Source organism: Epinephelus moara, chromosome 9 (genome assembly GCF_006386435.1).
Source record: "Epinephelus moara isolate mb chromosome 9, YSFRI_EMoa_1.0, whole genome shotgun sequence".
Lineage (NCBI taxonomy): Eukaryota > Metazoa > Chordata > Actinopteri > Perciformes > Serranidae > Epinephelus > Epinephelus moara.
In genome coordinates, this window is record NC_065514.1 from 14536129 (window position 1) to 14547850 (window position 11722).

Sequence of the window (11722 nt, forward strand, 5' to 3'; positions counted from 1 at the left end):
CTACAAATGCAACATATCTGTGGTTTGTAGAAACATACAATGCCAACATTTTTACTGGCGACAAGGTTGTGCTGCTAATAACTCAAAGACAGAAGACCTGGCTTCCTTTTGTCTCTTGCATCAGACCTTGTTGCACTTTGAGATTTCTCCAAACCAGCAGGATTGATCAGTCATTGTATGTCTACAGGATGTCTACAATTACATTGCTAACACCACTAATGAGTGCAGAGTTTTGCTCATTGTGAGGAACGGAGAAGGACAAAAACTAGTTTTGCTGCATTTTGAGAAAAGAATCGGAGTGATTGATCAACCATTGTAAAAGAGTACAAGTCAGTTTGCTTGGAAAACACCAACAGAATTCCTTTGAAAGAATCCAATATGGTTTGGACATGCTGCAGAACACACTCGCGCATACACACACACACACACACACACACACACACACACACACACACACATGGATTCCCTCCCACTAAATCCACACACACACACACACACACACATGGATTCCCTCCCACTAAATCCAGTGCCACATCTGCAGACAGTGTAGGAGTGGTTTACAGTAAAACCACCGGAGCTGCAGTGAAATTACAGAAGTAAATCAAAACACTCGCAGTCTACGCTCACTCCCAGATGTATCTTTACTTTTGTTTTTAGTAAGAGCGTGGGCGGCTCACATCCCACCTCAGACATCTATTGAGTTGAACGTGTTTTGCAAGGATTGGGAAACAGCAGAGTGGGCACTTCATACAGATATAGAGCTGAAAGAAAGGCGAGAGTGCCTACGCCGCTTCTTTAAAAATAACAGTTACATGGGTTTCTTTCACTGACTCCTTTTAAATATTTGCTTTTCATGAGTTGTCAGCTTTAATTAGACAGTAAATAGGGTCATGAGAGGAGGGATAATTGAGACCAAGAGGCAAGGACACAGGAGAGAGGAGTCGTGAACCAGTGTTTGACCTTTGTATTACAACTCAACAATAAAGCCACACTTGTATATAAAGTGAAACGACTATCTTTGGAAACAAAAAAAGTTCTGCCATTTCACCCACACATGACTGTGCAAGTTTCCAAAGAAGTGAAACTCTGACGACAACAATTTAATTGCTCACACGTGTTTTCAAAACAAAATTCTGACGAGTGTTACTAATAGGTTGTATTTTTAGTCACCAAAATCCAAAAGTGTAAGAGGAAAAAAAAGAAGTTGCATTTCCAAAAAAGTCAAGATAGATGTCACCTAATATTTTTACTTTCTGTGTTCTATATTTCACTTACACAAGAAACGAGAAAGCTTCTTTCTAAATCAAGGAGCTCTTACATAACAAGTATGAAATAAGTTTCATCAACAAAATTGAAAAAAAAAAAACTGTCTTTCTTCTTCTCTGCTTCATTTGGCTGTCAGCACACTACAGCTTAACTGAGGCTCCATCTCTGTTGGAATTTTCTGTGCTGTGATTCACACTGTTTTTCATAGATTTGTTGGAAGCAAGTTTGTAGTTTTTGGCAGAACATTTAGCCTGAGGAGGGTTTGTGAAAGGGTTCACCTGCTTGATGTCTTTTCACAGGTACTCATCATATTTTATACGCTCACTGTGCTGTAATGTGACTTCAAATGTTCCATGGATGCACAGAGGTGTCAGGTGTTTCTAAGAAGTGCCTGACACCTCTGAACTTCAGGCGAAAAAACAAAAAATGGAAAAATAAGCTCCAAAAACTTGAAGTCTATGCCAGTGTAAGGAATGGAAGATTGTTATATACAGAGAAAATGTAAGGTGTGTGTGTGTGTGTGTGAATATGGGTCATGTATGCGCATGTGTGTGCATGCGCACCTCCCATCCTCAGAGGATATCTGTGTCTGTGACATGGAAGTTGAGGGCACATCCAGGAAACAGGCCCTCTGTCCGACTATCATCCATCACCAGCAACCATCACAGGAGTCCCACACAAAGAGGCGGAGGGGCCAAAACTGGAGGAGGAGGAGGAAGAAGAGGATGAAAAACAGGGGTTTGTCTCTTTTTGGCTTCACTCAGATAGTCCCTTAAGTTTGTTGTGTTGTTCAACAGTTATTTTTCAGTTCAAGTAACTTGTCTCACTAGGGGCACTGACACAACAAACAAATGGTCAGCCATTGGTCAATGTTGGACCATTGGTGGGCGTGTTTGGCCCTAGTTTTTCAGGTGTGTCCTGTACTGTTGGCACTATTCTGCCCTTTTCGGCTTTTTTGCCATTTCAGCATACTAAATTGACCAAAAACCCGGATCCGGAGCCCGTCAATCAGTACGTTTACATGTATAGTTAAGTCGAGCTATGGGTATTGGGTAATTAATTGGACAACTGTCCTTGTCCCAGTATACAAGCACTGGAGGGGAATCGATTTATTGACCTGAGTATGTCTGACTTTGGTGCTGGCAATATGCCCCTCTTCAGCTTGTTAGTACTGGACCTTTTTCCGGTTGACCTATTACGTCAAAGACCAAACAATCGTCAGACGAATTAGCTGTGGTTAGCAAGCTGCATACTGGTACCATGGCTGACAACTTAACAGCTCTGTATATTTCGTTCGTACAAAAATACATGGCTCTGGATGTAGATTTCACGATGTTGTTACCGGCTTCTTCTTCTGTTACACATTTAATGCTTTTGACTTTCGGGTCAAGGGCCGGGCGGAAACTATGGAGCATGCGCCAAGCGCCTTGGCCAGTTCAGGTCCGACTGACTGTTTAATTGCAGGAGTAATTCGACTCCCAATCACATTATCTGGGTGTGTTAGTTTGACCTTAAGAATTTCGATTTAGTACGATTTCAGTTGGACTAACATGTTAACATGCATTTGAAAAGTCTGGTTTTAGTTGGATTAACACAAATCTGTTTCTTTAACGTCATGTAAAGGTGCTGAATGAGAGAAAGCCATCTGATTGGCAGTTCAGCTCAGTGCATGGAAAAAGAAAATGAAGTGAGGAAAGCAAACAACTAAGTCAAGAGAGCTTGAGATCGAAACAGCCCAGCCAACATTTTCATGTGGGCCCCATGCACAACAATGTGTGTTTCGTAATGGCCCTATGCCAATTGCCCACATGGGTGACTTCGCCCAAGTGGGCCCCAGATAAGACCCATACTCACTTGGTGCTCAGGTAACCATAGCACAACCCATGTGGGCAAACGGCATAGGGTCATTATGTAACCCGTGGACAATTCCATATTGGGCCCATTTTTAAGTCCATTTACTACAAGTTTGGGCCCCACATTAAAATGTTGGCTGGGTAGGTAAGTTTTCTTTCGGCTATTGAGCTCTTCAGCAGTAACAGTACCTAACTCTTTGTGTTATTGTTCCCCTAGCACACAGAAAATATCCTTTGTTCGTTCAACAACCGGTTGAGTTGTCAATGTGCTAACTAGCTAACAAGCATCTTGAATCCATCCTGTCCATCTTCCGGTTTCCCTTTTTGAATGATGAATACAGACTACCGCTGCCTGCTGCAATGGAGAGCTAATTTTTCTCATGGAGGCGCAGAACGTACATGCTAGTTTGCCATTGGCTGCAGGCTTTGCGGTGTTTTCATGTGAAACTTTTTGGCTGAGACACAGGCAGCATGAGGCATTGCAACAATTGGCCTTTGTTGCTACTAGTTCTTTGATGTCAGTTTGGTGTGTTTGGGCCTTAAGGGTGCGATTGCACCAAATAAATTCTGTTTCCTCTTTTAGTTTAGGGCACATATCCAGGTGACAACAATGGCCCTTCTCTTAGTGAGCTGTGGTGCAGTTTTCTATTAGTGAAAACCAAAACCAAATACAGAAAACACTAAAACAAGCATTATGGGGTACATCTGATACGCGACAGTTCCTCTGGCTCTATTCGATGCCTCCTCACGTGTTCGTATCAGCTCTTGACAGCAGGAGGAAGCACACACAGCTGACAATTGACGTTCAAACCTTAGTCATCAATTACATAATCAAACACCTGCATTTTCCCTGTTGTCTTTCTAAATAAAAGCCAAACCAAAAGAATAAAAGAAAAAAAGAGGAACATTTTTAAATGCTACAAAAGTTGGCGTACGTCTACTGATCAGCTGTCTGCCAACCTGACTCATAATGGGGCACCTGAAAAGCACTTCCTGTCATTACATGGCTGCTGTTGCCGTGGGTGAAAGTGATCCCCTTTCTCACTCTCTGTCTCTTTTTTTTAAATATCGCTATAGCAACACAATTCACGGGTCACAAGATTTAACAGAAAGCTGGATCCCTTCAAAGAAACAGCAGAGCGGTACGAGTGAATAGGGAATAGCGTGCTTTGTTTTGTTCCTGTTCTTTTCACAGGGACGGTGATGACGAAGAATATAACGATGCACATAAGCTCAATGCACATGAGTCAAAGCATCTTTACAACTGATCTGATGCCTGTTGAGTTGGCTGACAAATGTGTAAAAATCTGTCAGAGGATTTTTTCCTTTGTTGTCTCTCCAGTGACAGAAATTGATGTTGTTGAAACACATAAAAATAATCCAAATACTGTGCATTATTCAGTTTATATGCACTTTTTCACCCCTAACCCAAGAGTAGTGAAAGTAGTGAGAGCGGTTTACCATACATATTCCCTTACTTACTTTCCATATTTTATGACCTTTGGGATCTCTCTTTTCTCCATCAAAGTAAAAAACACTTATTATTGGCTGCATATTATCTCCAGACAGGGTCAGGGGGCTTCCAGTAGCTGAGTCAGACCTCTTACTGGAAGCCCGTGAGTCACCCGTCTTCCTCTCCCCCCTAATTCCTCCCTCTACTCCCTGATATATCCCACATATCAACTACTCCTCTAAACCTGAGCCGTCTACAAGCATGTTTCTTCCTTCAGGTCCTCCACGCACATACATGCACATGTTGGGATTTGAGGCAGGTTGGTTTAATTACGCAGCTCTGGATTATTTCTTCTCTTTAACTTTTCCGATATACAAGTGCAGGCATTCCTCGGAGAAAAGAATGTCACCACAAAAGCCCCCCGCCTCTTTGCCCCAGCACCATTATACCCCCCCTTCCCCCGATTCTCGGGTTCTCCCCNACTGTGTAATCCCACCCACACTTGCTACAGCACATAGGTCTGTTGCTTCTGCTGGTTGTGGCGGCGGCTGACATCATTTGTTTTGTGTCACCGTTTCCTGGAAATTCAAAACATGCTGCCAGTCAGGAGCTTTTGAACAATGATCCTTGGAATTTTGGTTGAGCTTAAATGTATTCATTGTAAATGCTTTAACATGTAGGTTAAAGGAATAGCTGTGTGACCTTTTTATACTGTAGAGATGGGAATAAACAGGATTATATTGTGCAAACAGGGTTCAAAGCAGAAAGTAGAAATCCTATTGATCCCACAGATAAACTGAAGTAAATAAATGGGACAAAATTATAAAGTATTATAAATATTACCATTCTATATAATGCAGTAGTACATAGAATGACAATCATGGTCGTATGCCATCATGATTTGTTAGCAATCAGTTGCTTGCACCTCAGCATTAGCAGCATGGTGAGTTGTATTTCAGGCCAACTGATAAAGTCCAATATTCACTCTACTTCAAGCTCTTCCTTTTGTCGCTACCATCTTCTAAGAGACATCTGACTCTCTAGCTGCTAAATGCTATACTACTTAGTTGCAAACGTCATATATCTGAGCAGATAGCATTAGAGCTTAGCATTTACAGATTTTTCGTTAATAAAAGCTGCCTGTTGTTAGGCACTTTGGAGCGGGGAGAGGGAACTAAAGCTGTTACGTTGCAGTCCGAAGAACCAAAATAATTATGCAAAAAACACACCAAGTACTGGCAAAGTGAGGCCTGCGGCGAGACGTCGCGCAATAGCTATTGAAAGCTGCGGAGGCTGCTCCAAGCTGCAGCCATTGATTCTGCGGTAAAGTGCGGCCAAACTTAAAGTTAGGAATAGTTTTCCTCAGAGGTTCCCAACTGGTGGATCGCAGTCAAAAAGTGGGTCACAGGTTCATTATGAATGGACTGTAAGTGACTCACAAACAGGTTAAGTTTGCAAAAAACACTTTATTTTTAAGTGCAGTGAATTTCTGCCAGTCATGTTCTGTAACCGCTTGTCCTGTTGGGGGTTGCAGGGGGGCTGGAGCCTATCCCAGCTGACATTGGGCAAGAGGCGGGGTACAACCCGAACAGGTTACCAGGCTATCACAGGGCTGACACATAGATACAGACAACCATCCACACTCACATTCACACCTACGGCCAATATAGTCACCAATTAACCTGCATGTCTTTGGACTGGGGGAGGAAGCCGGAGTACCCAGGGAAAACCAGCACTGACACGGGGAGAACATGCAAATTCCACAACAAGGGGCTACTCTACCCAGAGGTTTGAACCATGGAATATCTTGCTGTGACGCGACAATGCTAACCATAACACCACTGTGCCGCCAAATCTGGATCCCGTGGCTCAACAAGTTAGGAACCACTGGTTTGACATATGGCGGCAAGCTGCAGCCATAGAAGACCTGCAACCATTCAGTAAACTGAGTCCTGTGACCCTTGCAACATGTTGACCTATGTTACGAAGAATTTTGTCCTGCCTGAAACACAATATTATTGCATCCAGCCGCACGTCACCGCTGCTTGGTGTGTTTTTGTTGGCTGAAAGAAGCGCCATAGAAATGAGAGAAAATGCAGAGTGATGATTCTCTGAGGGGTTATCACTCCTTTCATGACTCATTTCACACACAAGCAGTGATGTGCTCCATTGTTAATATAAAAATATGAATTACAGCCACTTTAATACGGTAACTTTGATAAAGTAACACTAATGTATTGTGGGTTGCATTGAATTCCTAATAAACTGGTAGCCTAAAACACTGTAACACTGTAATTACAGCAACGTATGATTTCTGAATAGCAGACAACTGCTTTAAATAAAGGGTGTTGCTATGATGACAGTCTGATCACAGACGCTTAGCAGAAGCAAAAAACCCATTTTGAGTCAATATTTTGAGTCAAATTATTGATTTTTTTTAGGAAGTAGCCACGTAATGGGTGCGATAATGCACAGCAAGCGGCCCATTATAGCGAAATAAACCCCCTCAGGGTAATGTAAGACCTGCTTCACCCTTCTGGACCAGGCTTTATTTTACAGTGATAACTTGCTTGCTGTACATTATCCCTTATAAACTTACAGTGGATGATAGACATACGCCAGCACTGCACCTTTTTCTGTGCTTTTTTTCCTCACATTTGGCTAACTGTTTTATCTCAAGTGAGTCACAGTTCTCAGAGATTATAATTGGTTTGGGAAATGTCTTCTCTGGAGCGCAGTCTTTCATTGCTCAGTGGTGTCAGACTGATTTTACTACTACCTCCTTAATTTACTGTCAGATGGGACATATAATAATCACTTACACCTATGTGGGTGCATCTCCAGTGAAATGAAAGAATCACAAACATTTCTCACTTAAGCTAACACCTGCTCCTTACTTATTTCTTAATTTTAGGTGATTCACAGTGAATTTATTGTTGTGTTGCATCAGATGAAAAAACATCTGTTGCATTATCTTGTCTGAGTGTTTGTAAGACGCGTAGGCAATTGATGAGTGTTTCTCTGGCGTAGTTTCCATAAATACAGGACTAAAACAAAGCGACCTTTGTACTAAACACCCGCACTGCTCTGTGCATTTAGACACAGATTAGTTTTTCGTGACTACCTTCACTTCACTAACGGTCGTCTAGCTACACAATGTGGGCAGACAGGAAGCAGAAACAACCTTAACTTAATTAAAAACCTTTTCATATCACCAATTACACCTCTGGAACCATGCAGCCTCGGTTTGAATCCTGCAGGAAGCTCCTCTCCTGTTTCTCCAATACAGTCTTTCTTGTAATAAGACAATGTGTAAGACTGTTGTTTTGTTTGGGAGCAGTTTTAAGCCTGAGAAAGTTTCTAAAATGGTTTCTAAAGGTCTTAAAGGTCACATAAAATCTTTGCATCCATTACTTCTTGAACATTTTGGCCTCATTTGAAGATTTTAACAGAAAGAGACAGGTGACCTTATGAACAGACATAAGAAACAAAAGTAAGTGTATGCCGAACACATCCATAAAAGAAATATTTGGATAATGGTGGTGGTGTTATTGTCATGGTGACCACCAGCTGAGGTTAATCTTATTTACACTGACATCCTTTAACTCATACGCCACTCTGACAGGGTTTCTTCCTCAGCCGCACTCTTGCAGTCGTGGGCGTCCAGCAGCCAATCGAAAGGCCAAATCTCACGAGGGCCCTCACTGAGCGTCGCCACGGTCAAGTATCACCGGAAGGAGGTGCGTGTGTGTGTGTGCATGGGCTTACTACACAGCCGGAAGCTGTGTGCTTGGGCGCCTGGTGTAGGAGTTGGGTTATTGAAAATGAGAAAACCCCGCAGCCTGTAACACTGAGAGATCAGCTATTCTCGCCCGAACGGTGATGTGTCAGAATGTAAGAGGCGTCAGTGATCAAAAAATGAGCGCCGCCCACAACGCCAGGGCCTGGCCGTGCTGTAAATCTAAACGCTGTGTTTATGTAATTTGATGTTTATGCAATGAAAAAGGACTGGGCTGTGCTGAGGTGGATGGCAGCGGTGCGGTGGCAGTTGAGGGGGTGGGTATGGCGTGCACCCACCTTGTTTTAATTACCATATTTTAGGTCAAATTAGACTGTTGGAGGGAGCATGGTATATATATTTAGAGAGCATGTTCTAAACATTTAGAGAAAGAGATGAGGTGTGTTTCGTACTCTGAAATATAAGCTGAATTCTGCTCCTACGAAACCTGTTTTAAACCTGCCTCCTAAAAAGACCCACATAGGACAGAAACACTGTACACAAGCACAACAGGATTAACTGTGCATATTCCTGTTGTTACATGAAAACCTACGTTAGATAATCTTCTTGTTTTCACTCCAATTTAAGGATAACATTGTGTTATGGGTGGAGTAATTCCTCCAGCCTTGTGGGGTTGTTAAATCCTTTCAAAACTCCATCGGATATCAAGAAAATCACCGTCACCAAGAGTGTTTTTCTTAATTCTTGCATAAAAAAAGTTAATGCGACAACATGTAATTAATGCAGTTCTTGTAAATAAAGAAAACTCCAGTAAATTACCACTTTGCCCTCGCTGCCTGCTGCGTTGAACAGTGTACACACTACAACCGAGAGTCAATAACTGTGTTTATAGATGTACTCAAAGGTACAATTTGATGGTTTACCAATAAACACTTAGAGATTTAGGACCTGCGTGAACAGCTATGACCAGGTGTAATTACCTGTGAGCAACAGTCTGGTTTGTGTGACAAAATGCAGTTTGCGAGTGTGTTCGTACATTTACACAAACATTTGCATGTCATGGGATATGTGGAACTGAAATCTTGGATGTTGGAGCTTTCTACCAAAACACAGACAACCTACAAAAGTTGATTAAATCTTGCTTTCAACTACATTACCACACAACAATAACAAATAGCAAAAAAATTAAAGCTGCACTAACCAGTACGTTTCATATTAACAATCGTCCAAATGACTGTGTAATATGACAGGCACTGCTCATAGTGACAAACCCACAGAGAATTATCAACAAACTCTGCACTTCTTCTCAGTTCTATAGAGCGATATAGTGACAGCTACTGTACCGTCACCCATTGGTTTGTGGACTCCCGTTTCATAGCCTCAAGTTTGGCATTGCGGACATTGACATCCTGGGTTTTTTGAGCCAGAGGTGACCATATTTGGATGAGAGACTGGTGCTGTGGAGGAGCAAAGGCTGGATGTCACTGAGAAGCTGAGGACACTATCGACAGACAGCACTCAAAGTGACCCGCCCTTGCATAAATCTAGCCTTTAATATGTACTCAGGTGAGTTATATAAAAGTTCGTCCTCCTCTATAGATAATTTCCCAAAACCGTTTTTATATAAGTCTGTAAACATGTTTATTTCTGCTGTAAAGTTGGGCATTTTAACATAGGGGTCTATAGGGATTGACTCGCTTCTGAAGCCAGCCTCAAGTGGCCATTCCAGGTAATGCACTTTTTTGTCTCTTTCATGTTAGCTTCATTTTACAGTCCTGGAGGTTGCCACTTGTTGGAGACATTTATTTGCTAACATGTTTGCCATAACACCTTCATGAGACAACACTAAAATCACACCAAGCAGTGGCTTGGCAGTGCTGCTCGCCGCAATAATAACATATTTCTGTGGCTGAGAGGCGTGTTAATGTGTTTCAGGTAGGAAGAAATGCTTTGTAACATAAATCAACATGTCAGAGAAGTCACAGGACTCTGCTTACTGATTGGCTGCTGGGATTTTCAAGCCGCAATTCACTGCTAAAAGTCAAAGTTGCCAACTTTTAGTGAGAAAAAATAGCCAGTGTAGTTAGTTGTAAAAAAAAATCAGGTGCTCTTCAAGGATGGGGCAAATAGTCACATAAGATAAATTATAAAGATTAATAAATAAAGTTGATCTGAAGATAAAAAAAACAATGACCAGCCAGCTCACTCAGTGTAAAAGTCCATAGTACAGGCAGGCCGTCGAAAAGTGCATCCTAGGTACTCTGACTGTAGTTAAAAATCCTTCATTAATACATGGATAAACCAACGCGTTTCGACTCATCAGGTTGATGAAGAATCTTTCGTCAAAACGTGTTGGTTTCAAAGAATTAAAATGGCTGCAGCAGCTTCCCATGGCCATTGCACGGCAGCTCGCCACATGGCACAGTTCACCACAAATAATTAGGCTAAATAAATGTGTAAATGAATGCAGCTTTAAGCCAACAGCCATTGTCAAGGATTACCTATCAGAGTTGATTTCAAGATGCCATCCGCCCGCTGCAATCTGACTTCCATTCAGGGCTGAAATAAATGGCAACCTGTAAAGCAGGTAAGAAAAAAACTGTACAGGTTTGCAGTAGGCTGATGATTTGTGATATGCAAAAGCAATGTAACAATGATTAGACTATTTTTGAACCCATTTTAATTCACAACTATCATCTGACTAACAATAGCCATTGACTACAGCAATGGTTCCCATCTGGTCCACCCACGGGGTCCAGATTTCTCCTTAGTCATTAGTTGAAGGTCCACACAGTTTAATATATTCTACGTCATACTTTCATTTGGCCATGTCTCAAGCTTTGTTCAGTAGATGCTCCTTATCCACTCAATTTACAGCAGGAAATGGCACTTCGAAATAAAAGCTTGGTGCTGGAAATTCACTGTACTTAAAAATAAAGTGTGTTTATTTTACAAAGCTGATAAGAATGGACCTGTGACCCAGTGACTTTTGGACCAGTTGGGAACCACAGAACTACAGAATAGCTAGCAAATATTCTTTTAAATGGAGGGTTAGCTGTGTGCAGCCATCCTGAATCCACTAGCAACTTATACTGAGTGTATTTAATGACGTAATGCACGATATTAAATCTTATTAACACAAAATTTAACTGCTTAGAAGCTCATATTCTCACAAACTCCTGATTTCAAGTCAGTGGGACCAACTTACAGCAACATACACACACATTCCGGGAGGAAACCTTACACCTTCCATACTCCAGCTCTCCAACAAAAACATTCACGGCCCCCTGGCTGCGGTTGAAAAGAAAGGAGTCGACGGGATGCGAGCCAGCCAATCACAACCCCCGGAGATTTCGATTTTTCGCCTCCTCCGCTACGATTGGTCCGTGACGCCCCTAGAGGCACCCGCCC

The 11722-nt window shown here is 42.0% G+C and overlaps 1 long non-coding RNA gene across 1 annotated transcript; it reads right to left on the reverse strand.

Moving 5' to 3' along the window:
* Positions 1-1092: 1092 nt before the first annotated feature.
* LOC126395261 (uncharacterized) lies at positions 1093-11566 on the reverse strand. Its single transcript, XR_007570426.1, has 3 exons — positions 11520-11566; positions 10813-10887; positions 1093-1966 (listed from the first exon to the last, which is right to left on the reverse strand). It is a non-coding gene; the product is annotated as an uncharacterized LOC126395261 (long non-coding RNA).
* Positions 11567-11722: the final 156 nt, after the last annotated feature.